Below are 16,696 nucleotides of genomic sequence, written 5' to 3'. Positions count from 1 at the left end.
GAGGGTCCGTGTTCAGTGCGGACAGAGTCCAATGTGGGAAGACGACCACGTTTTAGAGACAGACGGAGGGGACAGCTGCCCAACAGTGTGAATGCGCTGGCGCCCGAGCGGTATACTTACAAATACTTAAAATGATCCATTTTATGTCATGTCTGTTTTACCATTAAAATTTTTTAACTAATAATTTATCAAACCCCCATGTGAAAGGTGCAAGAGTCCAATGTCAGGAACAGAAGGGACACACGACCTTCAGTAAGAAGGTCCCAAGCAGGACACTAACAGCACCAGCTGTAAAGGAAATTGTTGGTAAACTGCATTTCACAGACATCGAGAATTCAAAAGATCAGCGCTCAGACAGGACAGATGAGGACGAGGAAGAGACCTTTGCAGTCCCTATACAGAAAAGGACCTGTGGCCCCAAGAACTCCACAAACCGATCAGCAGGGAGGGGGGAAGCCGAGACCAGACCCTGGGCGGGGGCATCCAGAGGCACCAAGCGAGGCAGGGAGAATTAGTCATCAGGGAGACTGAGCAGGGCCTCCGAGGCGGGGGCACCCACCTGCACCCTCCCCCAGGGCAGAGGCTGCCCACCAGCGCCCCCAAGCTGGACCGACCCCAGAGAGTGCAACAGATTAGATGCTGAAGATGTGGGGAGTCCCCAAGGGACCCCTGCCAGGCAAGCAGCCCCAGCACAACAGATGCCCACAGGGACGCAGTGACGAAGGGAGCCAAGCCCACTCCCTCACCTGAGATTCAACAGCAGCAAACCCGTCCAGGTGCTGGGAGCTCGGCTGGCGGGTGGGCCGGCCGGGGGGAGAGGGTCTGGGTGGCACTTTGACCCTGACTTTCCCCTCCCCCCGCACCTGGCTATGTGTCAGCTGCATGAAAATGGGTTCAACTCTGCGTGCAGGACCTGTACGCGCACGGCGGGCGGCGCCTAACAGAACAGGTGAGCGACGGCGCTCTGAGCAGGGGAGGGTGGAGGCAGGCGCTGCTGTGTGCGGCGCGAGCCACACGTATGTCTTTACGGGAGGAAATGGGTAAAAATGTCACTGTATTAAAAGCTTCTGGTGATGCACATTTCTGCACCTCCACAATCCACGCATGAGTTTTTAAAAAATAGTGTTCGTGGGGGGTGGGGTCAGCGGCTGCGTCCCCATACCCCCACCCTGCACTGCCCCAGCAGGGGGCTCCCCAGGAAGGTCACCCCCTCAGCCAAATTTCCAAGACCTCACAACTCCATGTCCACAGGGAGAGCCGACATACAGGCGGGCACTGAATAATCCCAGTCTTGCTGCCGTGGCCTCAATGTCCAGGTCCTGCGTGGCTTTTTTATTTAAGCTCCAGGGAAACGCCCCGCCCCCCTTCTACAGATAGGGAAGCCGAGGGTCTGAGCGGGGAAGGAACTGGCTCGCTGGCCCAGGAACCGGACCTGAATCTTGAGAGCGGACATCAGGCCTCCTGATCTGGACAGGACTCCGGGACTGAGTGCTCCTGGGCCACAAGCCACTGAGGCCACGTGGACTGGAGGGACCCATGCCGGTGCCAGGAGCAAGCTCAGGGCCCTGGGTGTCAGCCCCGTGGTGCCTAGGCGGGTGGGGCGGCCAGAGCATAGCCAGTCTCCATCTCCTCCGGGGGCAGGGTGCCCAGGAGCCGCCACGACTCGGGGGGGAGCCTGGGGGCCGGTACAGGACCTTCACCTGTCCCTGAAGCCAGGAGAGCCGCCGCCGCCGCCAGCCGTCACTGTGCCCGCCGCTGCCGCACCTCCCCGATTCCCTAACGGTTCCCCCGGGAGCACTGAAGGTAAATATGTTAATTTGACTTCAATCATGGCTTTTTAAAACAAAGTGCACACTCTATCAGTTTAGGGCACAGAACCTGAAAACCCCCCGCTTGAACGTCTGGGCATTCCGTCCTGGGCGAGGAAACTGACCACGAGGAGCCACGAGGAGCCAAGGGGAGGGCCAAAGGCCTCAAGAAGTCCGCTGGGGACATGAGGGGAGGCCAGCCCGCCAGCTCCCTGGTGGGATCGGCAGCGGGGCTGCTGTCTGGCTTCCCACAGGGGATGCCTCGCACCAGCAAAAGGCTCAACTCCAGCAGAGCAGAGCCTGCAGACCCCGGGCTGCCCAGGACACCCTTGGGAGGGCCCGGCTCCCTGGCTCTTCAGCCCGTGACCCGTCAAGGTACAGCCTGGACGAAGGACACCCGGCCCGGCCCTCCCGTCTCAGCTGGCCTTGGAGCAAGAATGGGAGTAAGCAGCCCGTGGCCACTGGGACTGAGGCGGAGCCAGGTCCACTCACGGGAAGAGTCCCACTTGCAACTGTGGGGCCCCTCCTCCCTCTGTCGCCCTGTGAGGCTCTATCCAGGGAAAACTGCGTGGCCAGCCCTCCCTGAGTGTCAGCCCACGACACTGGGGTCTTCAACTGTCATCAACTCTGCAGCAAGCATACAGACCACCCCCACCCAGACTGTGCGGAATTCAGCCAACACAGGAAACCTTGTGGGGCTCTTGCTTATCTTATTCTAGGGGGGCAGATGGTACATGGGGGGGGGTGTCCTCTCCAAACACATGGGGGAGCACTCTGATACCCCAGGCAGAGGGGGCTCAGGGAAAGGACAACAAGCCAGGCCCCCGAGCTGGGCCGCCTGCAAGACCCAGCAAAGCACCCCTCCCCATGGAGCAGGCAGGCACTATGGCCTCCCACTTTGCGGTGACGGGGCGGGAGGTCACTGACAGGTAAACAGGTAAACAGACCCCATTTCCAGCACTAGTGTTAAGCTGACTTTATAAATTTAAGAACAAATCAGTATCCACACTGCTGTGTTGTTAATCACCGTAAGGACAGCCTTTCTGGGCCCCGGGCCGGCACCAGAAGCCCCACTGGTCTTCCCACCATCACGCGCAGCCCTGAGCCCGCGTGCGTGGGGACAGCCTCTAAGAGGCAGGGGGACAGTAACCCCATGGGTGGGGGCTCCAACAAATGGAAGGGGACCTAAAACACCACAGCCCAAGGTCAAGGATCTCCAACAGTCTCGGGAAAAGACACGACGTGGTCACGCAAGCTCACATATTCCAGGACTGACGAGGGACCTGGGAAAGTGTTCCCAAGGGCGGACACCAAACCAAACTCAGAACCCAGACGCCCACCTTGGGAACCTCCAGGCCCCCAAGCCACTGGAAACACAGAGGCAAAGAGGCAGCTGGGAGCCACGGGGCAGCCAGCTCCCCAGGCAGGGCTCTGAGCAGAGGCCGGACGGGGGTCAGCGGGTGCGTTAACCAAGGACCCACCAACATCGCCCTCCGGTCCACCTCCGCTCCAGCAGGACCTGGCGGGTGCCTCTGTCCCTGTGCTGTCCCTGTGCTGTCCCTGCTCGCTGGTGGTCCAGAAGACAGGGGAAGCATCTCGAGGCCTGGCAGCTCAGACGTGCAGGGCGCCCGCCTCCACTGTGGGCTCTAACGAATTCCCTTGTGGGGTTTCTTGGAAATCAGTGACTATAATGTAATCACAGCTGCTGGGGCTCTGAACAAGCCCGCTCAGTGGCTCCGTTCAGTTATAATTATTATGAAAGCGCAGTTAAGAAACCGTGAGGATGAACTGAAACCTTTAGGAAAACCCAAGAGCCGGTGGAGGGGTGGCCCCACCTTGCGACCGTGCCCTCAACCGCCACCTCGCCACCCCACCCAGACCAGGACACCCCGCCCCTTCCTGCGGGTCATCCTGACCCAGGGTGGCAGGCCCAGGTCCACCCTGACCGAGCTCTGTCCACCTGGATGTGCCTGACCCCATGTAACCAGGCAGATCCAGGGCGGGGGCGGGCAGGCGGCAACCACCCCTGTGCACAGTCCCTGTGGTCTTTGCCCCAGCCCCCCCCCCCGGGGAGCAGGACCCTGGGACCCCAAAACAACCATCAGTGGGGCGGCTATCACTACACCCTGCTCAGCTCTTCGACCCACCCCCTCTGGGCCTTGTTTTCCTTCCACAAAACGAGGGGAGTTATCAGACGCCCTCCAGAGACCAGCAGCTCTGAGCCAGCTCCTCACCAACGTCCTGCCCAGCCCCTCTACGGGGCGGTAGGGGGTTCTCCTAAAAGGGCCACAGGGCTCCAGGACAAGGAGAGCAGCCAGCAGTGCCATCCCAAACCTCGGCCAACCATCCCAAGCTGGTGGCTGGACCTCTCAGACACCACTTCACCTGCCTCCTCCTGATGCCTCGGTGGGGACAGCGGCCTGACCCCTGGGGAAGGCTGACCCATGCCCACTCTGCCCCGGGGCGCCCTCGCCCGTAATGCACAGAGCACAGCACCCAGAGTCATGGAGAAGCACCCAGCTGCCCCAGGTGGGGCTCCCTGAAGACAGCACGACCCCTGGGACGGCTGGTGGGGAGACCTGGGCCTCCTGGACCCCCAGGGACAGGCCCACAGTGCCCCTCGGCAGCCGGCAGGCCACTGCAGAGCCCCAGCCCCCGTCCTTTGCTCCCACCTTCACACCCTCGGGTGGGGTGGGCTGGCAGCCCCGGCGGTCCTGCCGGCCACCCCCTGGGCCCTGGGTGTTTGCTTCCTTCCTTCTCCCCAAAGAAAAACACATTTCCAAGAACGGCTGATTTCATTTTGCTAACTTTACCCTCACGTATGGCCCACTTTACGACTAGGATTTTGTGCTGACTGCCTGGATCCCGTGGAATCTTGGAGCAGGAGGAACGAGCCTGTGTCTCACGGCTGCAGTCACTTGCGCTCCGTCTGAGCTGTGCAGACGCTCACAGACCCCTCGGCTCTGCTCCAGAGCGGACTACAAGGGTACCGGCCCCCCGGGGCTGCCAACCCCGCGGCCCTCCTCAGCTCCGGAGACAGAGGGGAGCCCAGGCAGGAGGCAGGAGGCACAACCCCAGACCAGGGCTCAGGGGGCCGGCTCTGCTGTTCCCTCCGAGACCAGGGGGTGGGAGAGGGAGGAGGCTCCCGTGCTGGCGCAGGGTCCCCTGGAGGCTCACGATGTGATCTCACTGGAACCCCGGTCTCTGCAGGGGCGGTCCGTCCAGCCAGACTGAGGGTGAGGCGTATGCCCTGGGAAGGAGCTGCGGACACAGGGGCTGGCCACAGAGGCAGGATGGGAGGGGTGTGGTGGGAACCAGGGAATGCCCAGGCCCGCAGCTGCTAGAGGCTGGGAGGGCCTGGGAGGGAGCAGGGCCCTGGGACACCTTGACCTCCAGACCCTGGTCAGCACAAAGTTCTGCTGTTTGAGGCCACGTAGCTGGGGGGCCTCCAGGAAATACACAGATGCCGACACCAACCCTGACCTGGCTCTGAGGGGATGGGGACCCACTGGTTTCAGACGGTCTGCCCAGACCTGGCCGTGTCCCTCGGGAATGAGGCTGGCCCTGGGCGCACGCCGGGTCAGGGGAGACAGGTACGCGGGGCTGAGCAAGCCGCCGCCCTGCTCCCCGCACCCACTGCCCCGCGCCGACATCCTGGGCAGAGGCTGGGGTACCTCCTCGCCCTCACACGCTGGGGCGAGACCCGCCTCTGGGCGCGGCGGTTCTGAGGGACCACAGCGTCACCCCTCTGGGCCCTCGTCACTCACCCCGCAACCCAGAGACCCAAATCCTTCCACACGCACAGGGTCCTGTGTGCCCACCACCCCCACCCCTTGCTGCAACCACGGACTCGGCTGCTGGGGGCTGCTGTGGAAACGCACCCATCAGGCAGGGGGTCCCCCACTGACCGGACGCACCAGTCATGCACTGCAACGTCCCTACCCGAGATGCACTGCCCAGGGCCACGCGGCAGCCTCACAGACCCAGGCCGGGAGCAGTAGACAAAACTGGCCAGGATTCCAGAGTCAAGGTCACCAGAGCCACGGAAGACCACAGAAGGTTCCAGACTGAGGGAGCCTAAGAGCCACAGTAAGGCTCAGACACGTAAGAGCACACCCACGCTCCCAGCAGCATACTCACAAAGCCCAAAAGTGGAAATGACCCAAGTGTCCATCGACAGAGCCATGGGCAAGCAAACGTGGTCGGTCCACAGCGTGCAACGTGGCTCAGCCGTAAAAGGCCGGAATCCCCGACACCGTGCTCCTGGAAGGACGACACCGCGCTCCGTGAGGGCAGCCGGACGCAGAAGGACAAATGCCGCAGGATCTGCTCCCTTGAAGCCCTGGGGCAGTGGAGGGGAGCTGCTGTCTCGTGGGGACCAGTTTCCTATTTGCCCGAGGACAAGTCCTGGAGACGGAGGGCGGCCGATCGCTTAGCAGCACCGAACCACACACTTTGAAACAGTCCAGACAGCAGATGAGATGTCATGCATTGTTGACCACAGTAAAGGTAGAGAGGGGAAGAAAAACACTCAAGAGGTGGGGGGGGGGGGCTGGGGGACCGTGTGTAACAGGACCGAGTCCAGTCTGAGAAGATGACCACGTTCTGGGGATGGACGGAGGGGACAGATGGAGGGACGGACGGAGGGACGCCTGCACAACAGTGTGAATGCACTTGACGCACCTGGACTGCGCTTAAAACTGGATAAAACGGTAAATTTTATACCTAAGTAACTAGAATTCTTTTGAATTACAACTTTAAAGGCAGCCCTGGCACAAGCCTGGGACGTGGAGCCACAGCGACACTCCGGCTGCGAGGGGTGAGCCCGGGTTAGCGGGCGGTTAGCGGGCGGTTAGCGGGCGGTTAGCAGGCGGTCTCTGCCACCACCAGCTGCTCGCGCATCCGACCGGTGACTACTCAGGGCAACTTATTCTCAAATCGTTCCAGAAAGAGTCCCTTTCCATTTTCCTGAGTTATTAATCTGACAGGAGACCCAGAGCAAAATCAGGGCGGCCCCATGACCGGGGGCCCTCCCTCTGCAGTCCAGCCTGGCCCAGCTCGGTCTGGGTGGTTTGGAGAGGCGTGGGGAGAGACCAGGGGTGCTGCTCCTGCACCAAGAAGGGCCCCAAAGCCTGAATCTCATCTCTCCAGGGCCAGATGCCTGCTTCTTGTGGTCCTGGGTCCGGGGGTGGGGGCCCGTCAAGGTCTGGCCTGGTGTGGACCCCAAGGGAAGCACCACCTCTCGCTCCCACACCCTCCGGCCTGGACGCAGCAGCCCACCTCCAGCCCACCCTGGGGACCCGCCTCTTCTGCTCGGTTACTTCCCTCCCTTCATGAGCTCACTTTCCTTCTGGGGGATGGAGGAGGGGCCACAGGGCCCCAGTGGCCCCCGTCTGTGCTACAGTTTGGGACCCAGCACACAGCCAGGCCCAGCCCTGAGGACTCCTCTGTGACCGACACGCCTTTCCTGGCCCCTTCACATGACAGGGACTGGCCAACTAAACTAGGTTACAACAATTAACACAAATTCTGCCTCCTGTCCCAAAACTTACATAACCATAGACACTGTGTCTCAGGAAACTCTTCCTCCGCCCATGGCCCCATTTCCTGCCCTCGACCCCGGCTTTGGTCCTGAAAACAAAGCTCCTTCTAGAGTTCCCAACGGGGGTACTGGCCCTTCAGCCCTGCCGTCCGGTACTCGTCTGAGCAGTGGCCACTGCCCATGTGTCTGGCTGCCCACCCTCCTGGGCAAGCACAGGGCAGAGCCAAAAGGCCTATCTTGGCAAGTCCCCCTCCCCGACTTCCCAAACGGCACCTCCTCCCCGCCAGGCATGGGAGGTCTCTGTGACCCCCCCCCCCCACTGGACTGACAGCATCTCCCAAATTCACGTCCGGTCAGGTCCTCACAACGGGACCTTACGTGGAGACAGAGTCTTCGCAGATGTGATCAGTTAAGGATGGACACGAGGCCTCTGTGGACTGGGGGTGGGCCCGGCACCCGTGACTGGTGTCCTCGTAAGAAGAGGGACATCTGAACCCAGACACGGAGAGAGGCCGGCCGTGGGACAACCGAGGCAGAAACAGCAGGGATGTGTCTACAAGCCAAGGGACGCAAGGACCGCCAGCACCAGCAGAAGCTCTGCCCTGGAGCCTCCAGAAGGAACCAGCCCGGCCCACTCCTTGACTCTGGGTCTCCCGCCCCCAGAATGGTGGAGAGTGAACTTCTGTCGCTGCAAAGCCACCAGCTGTATGGTCAGCTGCCAGGGCCACACACGCCAGGGTGCCCGTAAGGCTCACGCCCTCCCTGCCCGCCAGCCATCCCCGCCCTCCTGGAGCCCACAGAGCAGCGGTCACAAAATGGGGAGGGGGCACAGCAGCAGGGGAGGAGCTTCACAGGAAGGAGAGCAGCACTCTCCAGTCACCGTGGGCGACAGCAGGCCACCCTCCAGCCACAGCGTTCGCGCCTGGAGCACCATTGCCCCGGTGGCCAGAAAGCGGGGCTGACAACCCAGCGTCTGCATCTCCTTCAAAGCTCTTCTCCATTTTACATGTGGAGAAACTGAGGCCTGGGGAGGCCACCGTGTTTGCCTGGGGTCCCACAGCAGCACAGTGAGGAACAGGGTTCAAAAAATCCCAAGATGACATGCCCAGACTCTGCAGAAAGCAGCTGCTTGGACGGGCACAGCCCTGGACAGCCCCGACAGGATCGTGGCAACTGTCAAGGTCCCATCCAGTCCAGGCTGCCTCCAAAACCCTGTCCTCTTCCTGCCTGTGCGGCCCTGAGGGAGAGCAAGCGTCCACTCTGGGGGGCACGGCACACCCCTGTGCCAGGTCCCCGGCTTCCTGACCTTGCCCACTTATGACCTTGCCCACTTATGACCACGCTCGCGGGAAGTGCGGGAGATCTGAGGTTCTGGGTACCACCAGGCTTCCACAGTTCCAGTTGGACGCTACTTCTGAGAACCCATGAATGGGTTCTGCCATGTGCACTCAGGGATGTTTTTTACCCCAAACTTGCTCTGTCCGACTTCTTCCAGACAGTGGGAGACAGCATTTGGAAGGAAATTCTAAAGCCATTAAACTGCGGCCCCCCATCCCCCCGCCCCCGCATCAGGACCAGCTGGGGGCTGGTGAGAGAGAGCCGTCCTCAGACTCTGGCCACCCCGCCTCTCTCCCCAAGGGCATGACTGTGAGTGGACAGTCCACACCACAACGCAGACCCAAGGACAGCCCCTTGGGGGCTGCCCCAAGCCCCTGCATGATGCAAAGCCAGGTTGCTAAATCAGCCGATGGCCTCTGCACCCAGGGGGGCAGGGCGGGGTCTGTGACCTCAGTCCCTCCCTCCGGGAAATGACCCGTGCTTGGGGCTCATGAACCCCTAGGTCCGGTTACTCCCAGATCCGGTCACAGTGAGCCACACCACTGGGCTACCTGCAGGGATCCCAGGGACCTCTGGGAAGGCCAGGTCCCAGCACGTGGGCACTACGCACTCAACAAACATCACCACACCCAGCGGCCAGCTTGGAGGCTGAGAGCTCCTTGAAGCTTCCACTGGGTCTGGGCGACCCCTGCTCCCAGTGTCCCTCAGCTCCCCCCGCAGGCACGGCCCGTGCCCCACGCCCATCTGGGGAGCAGGTTTCCTAGAGGAGCCAGCGGGCAATTTGCATAATATTCTTTGCAAGTTAATATCAGCCTCTGATAATGATCTCGGCATAGCGTGGAGCGCTGAGGCGGCTGTTACAACACTAAGTAATCATATTTTAAATTATGTTTCCCTTTATAGAAAGGTGTTGCAAAAACACACAGACATGAAATCTGTCTGTAGCAGCCCCACTGCCAACCACCTGACCAGCTTCCCAGTGACGGCTGTGACTGCAGCACTGGGGTCCGGGAAAGCCCGCCCCGCCGGCCAGACCCAGACACCACAGGCCACACGCCACCCCGGACCCCAGGCTCACCCAGGCCGCGGCACCCTGCCCAGCTTGGGCACTGCCCCCGCCCAGGGGGAGTCCGCACAGAGAACTTCACCAGGGCACCTACCACCCACTCTTGCCAGGGGTCCCGACTGCCCTGACAGTAGACAAGAGGGGTGCCCCCTTCCCATAGTCCCCAGCCCCAGCCTCATGCTGGAGACCCCAGTGCCCAGGCCAGACTTCCATGGGATGCACAATTCTGAGAACCCAAACTCTAGGCTTTGGAGCCCTCGGCCCTTTCATGTCCCACGGAGGGCCTGGCTGGCAGTGCTCCCGTCACCCCTCACCCAGCAGCTGGGCTCTGCACCCTCTCCCCAGGCAGGTGAGCTCAGCCTTGACTCTCACACCCACACCCCAGGCATGGCTTGTCCAACAGCAGGGGGAGGGGGTCCCGTCGCAGCGACCTGGGGGGCCTGGTGCAGATGGCCTGAGGGGCAGAAGAGACCCGCCCCCGGGACAGCCGCAGGGAACCGGGAGCCGGAGGGGCAGGGGTCCCCATCCTGCTCAGAGGGGCAGCCCCGCAGGGGAGGCCTCATACTCCCCTGCTCCCCTCTCCCTTTGCTTAGGAGCCAGGGCCACCACTCTCCCTTTATTTTCTTAAAAGCTTTTTTCTTCTTTTTTTATTAAAAAAAATCCAATTATAGCACGAATCTCTCAGCAGGGGTCAGTGTGGAACAAGAACGCCGAAGTTAATGGACATGACACAGGCAAGATTAATGCCTAAAGGGCTTCAAAAGTTGTATGATGCAGATTTCATTAACATTTTAATTGTAATGTATCTTTTTAATCTTGCCTCTCTAATGGCTTTATATCCAAAAAAAGGGAAGAAAAAACTGCTGACACAACAAAAAGTATCAGTATACACGATTTAACAAAGGCGCTCAGCAGAGCAATGGAAACTAAATGAAATGAGCAAAACTATGTTAACATTGTGATTTTTTAACGGCACAAAAGTCAGGAATGCGGAGAGGCGGGTACTTCTCCCTTCCTGGCACAGGGACGGACGGGGCAAAGAAGAGGGACAGCAGGGGCAGAAGCTGAGGGCCAGGGCAGAGAGCCCCAGGAGGGCCCGCATGCCACAAAGACCCAGGGCAATGTCCTGCTCCCGACCTACAGGCACGGGGGCACCCCACAGTCCAGACTCCCAGGAGCATCTAGGAGACGGAGGGAGGTTTGCGTCATCCAAAGGGCGCCAGCCGTCAGAGTGGACGGCCCCTGGTGCTGGGGGGTGGGCAGGGGGCAGCTGGGGCATCACCGTAACACCGGCATTTTGTGGGGCCAAGGCTGGGGTTGCGGACGAGCAGGCCCCACGGGGAGGGACCCCGAGCAGCTCTCGTCGATGGGGCAGCAACATACGAAGGGCTCCAACTCTCAAGGACGGTGTTTCCAGAAATACACCTGGTCCTGACTACGGAGGACTAAAGAGATTTTTATTTTCAATCAACAAACACTCACAGAGCGCCGCCCCTAGTCTACCTGATGGTGTGCCCCGAATCCCTCTCTCCTCTCCGCAACACCTCCCACCCCCGAGGCAAGGCCTCCCTCAGGGACTTGGTGGCTGGGCCTGGTGCTGGGCCTGGGGGCCGGCCAGCCCGGGGCCTGGGACACAGCTCGGCAGCAGACTCCGCTCAAACCCAGTGACTATATATGGGCACTTTCAGGCCCCTGCGGTCCCCGCCCCCGACCTGCCTGCTTCCCAGGCACACAGGCAGGCGCTGGGCGGGGCCCTTCCATGGCCATGTGCCCTCCTGGATGCCAGGGCCCAGGGCCGAGGGGGAGGGGGAAGATTCCTTCAGAGACCCAGAGCCAGCCTCTCCTCCCCCTGGGACCAGAGAACAACGCCTCAGAGAAAAGCATGCCTGCGTCCTCCCTGGAGCCACGGAGAAGCAGCCTCCCCTTAAAGGGACACGTGCTCCTCACTGGCTCCTGCCCACTTATAGGGAGGGGTCGTCCCGAGAGGGCCCCCAGGCTGGGCCCAACCTGCACAGAGGCCTGAGGCCGGGCCTGCTCACCTTCAGCCAGCGAAGAAATAAGGAAGCTACTACTACCCAGGGAAACACACAGGCCAGGGTGGGGCTCAGAGAGGGTGGTTCAGCATCCAAGGTCACATAGCTCCGGGCGGGATGTGACCTGGGAGAGCCCCACCGCTCCAGCTCCTGCCTCACAGCTTCCTTGCCTGGATCCAGGGCCAGCCTGCACGCACAGGGGTGGGGCAGGGAGGGGCCAAGAGAGCCCGGGGTCACGGTCAGAGCCCCCTCCATTCCTTCTCCCGCTCAGATGTGCTCCCGCTGCCCTTGTCCTCAAGGACACTGCCCCACTCTGAAGATGCTAACCACCGCGGCGGCCACCAGGGAGCCCCACTCCAAAGTTCACATCCCAAATGTCAATGACCACTACTTCCAGACCCCTCTGGCCACCCACAGCCAGCCAGACCCTCACACTCAGGGCCTCACTTCCAAAACCTGAACTCGCAAGCACAAAGGCCAGAGGCCCCCGCGGAGGAAGCCCAGCTCCCAGCATACAGCAGCCGCAGGACACACAAGGAGGGTGCCCTGGCCAGCAGGGCACCAGAGTTTACAAAGAGCCGGAGAGCCAGGCCTGGTGAGAGAAGGCATTTGCTAAGAGAAACCGAGATCGCCAGGATCCCTGCCCTGCCCTGGGTGGCGAAGCTGGATGCTCTCCCCAGAATGCACCCAGGGTCCCTGGAGCCCAGGTCCGCGTCGGGGGAGGACCTAACTTTCAGGCACACCCTCGGTGGCCCAGGACACACAGGCCTCGCCCGCGGGTCACAGGGTGGGGCCCACACGCCCCAGAATGGAGATGTAGACCGGAACAGACAATGGGCTGTAGCCCCAAGCCGAGCCGCACCAGAAGTACCTGAGGGCCAGACTGCTCATCTTGGGGAGGAATGGGGGGGGGCTGGCCACATAGGGGTGTAGCACAGTGGGGGGCGAGGGGCTCCAGGAGGGCCCAGGACAAGTGCTCTGCAGACCCTGCAGGCCGAGGTGCGTGAGAGGCCCAACCCAGCCAGCCCTGAACAGGCCGAGGCCACTCCCCAGCCCCAGCCGGACTTCACCAGCTCCCAGAGTGGGGCCGCCCAGGGCTGGAGGAGATAGCTCACAGGAGCAGCTCAGCATCTGGCCAGGGACTGGTGGCACCTGCTCCTGCCGTGGGACCCCCCCCCCCCAGCAGCCGCACGTCACAGGACCGTGCTCCCCTCCAAAAGCCCAGGCCTGGAAGAGCAGCCTCAGACACGAGCCAGGTGGCCAACACTACCCTGAACCCAAAAGCAGCTTGTCGTGACCCCAGAACCTAGCGACGGCCAAACCTGCCACGTATTCCCACTGCACGGGGGTCAACACGCGGTGTTCCGGGGTGCGGGACCATCATCTAGCGTGGGTCTCTCCCCAGGTCTGCCCTCTGCACCCCTACCCCTTCCTCCTCCTCCTCTCCTCTTGAGCCCCTGACCTCCTCCCCACCCTCCCCAGGGTGCCCAGATGATGGCAGCAGGGGGTTCTCAGCACTCACTGTCACTTCAGTCACACAAGGAGGCCAGGAGACGTAGTCTGCTACTGGCTCCATTTCACAGGTGAAGAAACAGCTTGCCACCCAGGAGCCAGGTAAAGGGTCAGGAGCGGGCGCTGCCTCCTGCCTTCCCAAGAGCCACCGTGTCCCTCCTGCCGGCGACCTCTGTGCTGTACTCCAGCAGACCGTCACCACAGCCGCCACCAGCCTGGGCGGCCACCCCCACCCCCTGCAGCCCTGCCCCACCACAGAACGCAGAGAGAGCCCAGAGAGGGGAGGCCCAGGTGGAAGGGCCCCACTCTGGGGGTGGGCCGTAGAGGAGGCTGCCCTGGCACGGAGGCTTCTGCCCTCGTCCACGGCTAGTGCCGGGGACTCCAACAGGGGGCCTGGGGCTGGCCCTCACCGCCCACCCCAACTCTGCATTCCGGGGCACACAGGCCTCAGAGGCAGGGGTGTGGGGTGGAGCCCTGGAAACGTTCTGGAAACGGTCAACGCCACAGTGTCATCTCCTGTCCCACGGGTGGGTACTGGGCTCAGCTAAGCCCAGGACGCAAGGCAGGCAGGCGGGACCCTGAAGCCAAGGATCAAGAGGAGCCCGGGCCACAGATGCCAGCTCGGCGCTTTGCTGTCACCCCCTTCCGTGAGTAATGCGTGCTCATGTTTTAGCTGGAAACCGGGGAAAGAAACTGGAGACACCCTCAAGCAGCCCCCGGGTCAGTTACAGCAGGAGTGCTCTTCACCAACCGTCTTCAGAAGCCGCCAAATGGCTGCGGAAGAGGATGGGCAGAGCCGCTCAAGTCAGCGCCGCCTCTGCCCCGGGCGTGACCACGGAGAGCGGATCTCCACTGAGAGGTGACAAGTGATACCTCGTTGTGCTCCTTCCAGCAGGCTTACCGAGAGAGCAGGGGCCCAGCACCTTGGGTCTCCTCCTCCTATTTCCTTTGCTCAGACTCCAGCCGAGGAGCCACCCAACAGTGGAATGACCCTACCAAAATGCCAAAGGACCTCCTGGGAGGGACAGGCGCCACAGGGGGCCGCAGGGAGAAGGCATAAGGTGGCTCTTTGGAAGGCAGGAGGCAGTGCCCGCTGCCTGGCCCTTTACCTGGCTCCTGCGTGCCAAGCTGTTTCCTCACCTGTGAAATGGAGCCAGTAACAGACTACGTCTCCTGGCCTCCTTGTGCGACTGAAGTGACAGTGAGTGCTGAGAACCCCCTGCTGCCATCATCTGGGTACCGTGGAGAGGGTGGGGAGGGGGTCAGGGGCTCGAGAGGAGAAGAGGAGGAGGAAGGGGTAGGGGTAAAGAGGGAAGACCTAGGGAGAGACCCACACCACACCAGACCACACCAGACCAGACCAGACCAGCCAGAAGGGCGGGCCTGCGGGCGGCGCAGGAAGCAGGAGGGCCCTGGGCCTGGGCCTCTGCCCCCTCTGCCGGGAGAGGGGCGGGCACACTGGAGTGCTTGCAGACTGCTGAGAAACAGCAGCTTCAGAGGACGGTGAGCACACTGAGGGCGGGAAGGACCTCCAGCTCCAGCCTCCAGTGCCCCAGCCCCCCCCCAGCCCCCCACCACACAGAATGGGCCAGGGACACACAGCCGGATGCCCAGAGAGTCCCAAGAATTACCACTAGAAAAAAGGAGCCCACCTGCCCATGTGGCCACAACATCTGTTTGGAGGGCCCCAGGAGAGGGAGGAGGATGGAGGCAGGGGGAATGGCCTGTAAGGCCAGCTCCAGGGGACCTACCAACTGCAAATCCACAGGTTTAATTAAAGGGCGTCAGGAGAGAGCTGGCAAGCACCAGCCCCAAGACCAAACTTCTGAGAAGCCCGGAAGAGGGGACCCGGAGGTGACCTCTGACCTCATGACCCCCGCCCCTACACACACACCAACGCGGCCGACTTCGGAAGAGCCTGGGTCGTCTGCCTGGGTCATGGGCGTGGGCGCCGGCAACGGACTCAGAGGTCACCTCTGAGGTCCTCGGATAAGGGGCTTGAGCAACAAGACTTCAGCTCCGCAGGGTCAGAGCAGCGGATGACAGGTGCGAGGGCCCTCCCGGGGCAGCCGGCCCCCAGGTTCTCCCCAGGTTGGGGTCCGCACGAAGGAGGGACGGGGGTGGGGGTGCAGGGACGCCCAGGAAAGGGGCCCACCGGGACCAGGAGGGAGAGGCGCCGGCCCGGCGGATGCGCAGCCGCGCGGCCGTCTCGGACCCTGGCCCGGGCCCGGGCCTCCCCGCTCCAGGAGGGCCGGGCCGGGTCGGCGCGCTCGGGCGGAGGCCGGGCGTCCCGAGCGGGGCCCCGCGCCCGCCGGCCGGGAGGGAGGGAGGCGCCCGGGGCCCCGCTCGCAGCCCCGCTTCGGGGCGGCGCGGGCGGGGCGGCGCCTCCCCAGGCCGGGCCCCGCCGCCTCCCCGGCCGGGCGGGCGCGCCGCGCGAACTTGGGCTGCGGGCGGCCGGCGGGCACTGCGGCAGGGAGGCGGCCCGGCGCGCCGCGGAGTTTGCGGGAAGTGCGGCGGCGGCGACCCGGCCGGCGGCGCCAAGTTGGGCGTACCTGCGGGCGCCCGGCCCGGTCCGGCCTGCGGCGGCAGGAAGTCTCGCGTCCCCGCGCTCCGGCTCACATGGACTTTCTCCGGCCTCGCCCAGCACCGGCCGCACCGCGGCGGGCGGGGCGCGGGGAGGCGCCGCGGGCCGTTTAAAGGGACAGCGCGCCAGCCGCGCGCGCGCACTCGCCGCCCCGGGGCGCGCCGCCCCGCCGCCAGGTGGGAGCCGGGACGGGCGGGGGGAGGCGCTGGAGGGGGGAGGGGGCGCGGGGCGTTACGGGGGGTGCCCCTGGGAGGGGGTGAGGGGGCGGCGCCCCTCAGCCCCTCCGCGCAGTCTTCCCCCCCGCCCCCCGCCTCTCCCAGCGTCCCGCCCTGCGCGGGACACGGGGCCGCGCCGGACCCACGCCCTCCCCCGCCCGCCGGCCCCCGCAAGGACCTGCGCAGCCCCGGAGCCCCGGGCCCCGCAGCGCCCCCTCCCCGCGGCGGCGGAGCTTGCACAGAGCGGCCTCCGCGAGGCGGCGCCAAGTGGGACTGCGGGCGGGAGGGCGTGCGAGGAAAGCCGGGGTGCGGGAACGCCGTTGGGCGGGCGAGCCCGACGCCGGGCACCGGGACCTCCTGCTCCGGCCGGGAACTTGGCCGGGACTGCTTTCAGGCCTGGCGTGATCTGGGTGCACTGGCGCATTATTGTTACTCATTCCAACCATCCGACCCGACCCTCCCACCTCTGCGACTCCAGGTTTGTCCGAGGCCACGCTCCTGTGGACGGAGGTGCACCTTTAAGTAAAACAGGCCACACACCCGAAGCACCCCCAAACGCCCCCTTCGCAGTCGCCCCAACCCTGATCTGGGGTCTGGG

The 16,696-nt window shown here is 63.2% G+C and overlaps 1 protein-coding gene across 1 annotated transcript in view; it reads right to left on the bottom strand.

Annotated features, from left to right (window-relative positions):
* Nucleotides 1-15,984, bottom strand: part of NACC2 (NACC family member 2) — a 68,359-nt gene extending 52,375 nt beyond the window's left edge. Inside the window, 1 exon segment of the mRNA XM_045803824.2 lies at nucleotides 15,852-15,984. The gene's annotated coding sequence lies outside the window, so the exon portion shown is untranslated.
* Nucleotides 15,985-16,696: the final 712 nt, after the last annotated feature.

The sequence above is a fragment of the Ursus americanus genome, chromosome 18, assembly GCF_024610735.1.
Source record: "Ursus americanus isolate L20-20 chromosome 18, mUrsAme1.1.p, whole genome shotgun sequence".
Classification (NCBI taxonomy): Eukaryota; Metazoa; Chordata; class Mammalia; order Carnivora; family Ursidae; genus Ursus; species Ursus americanus.
The sequence above is the reverse complement of the archived record's forward strand: the minus strand, read 5'-3'. Positions and strand labels throughout refer to the sequence as shown.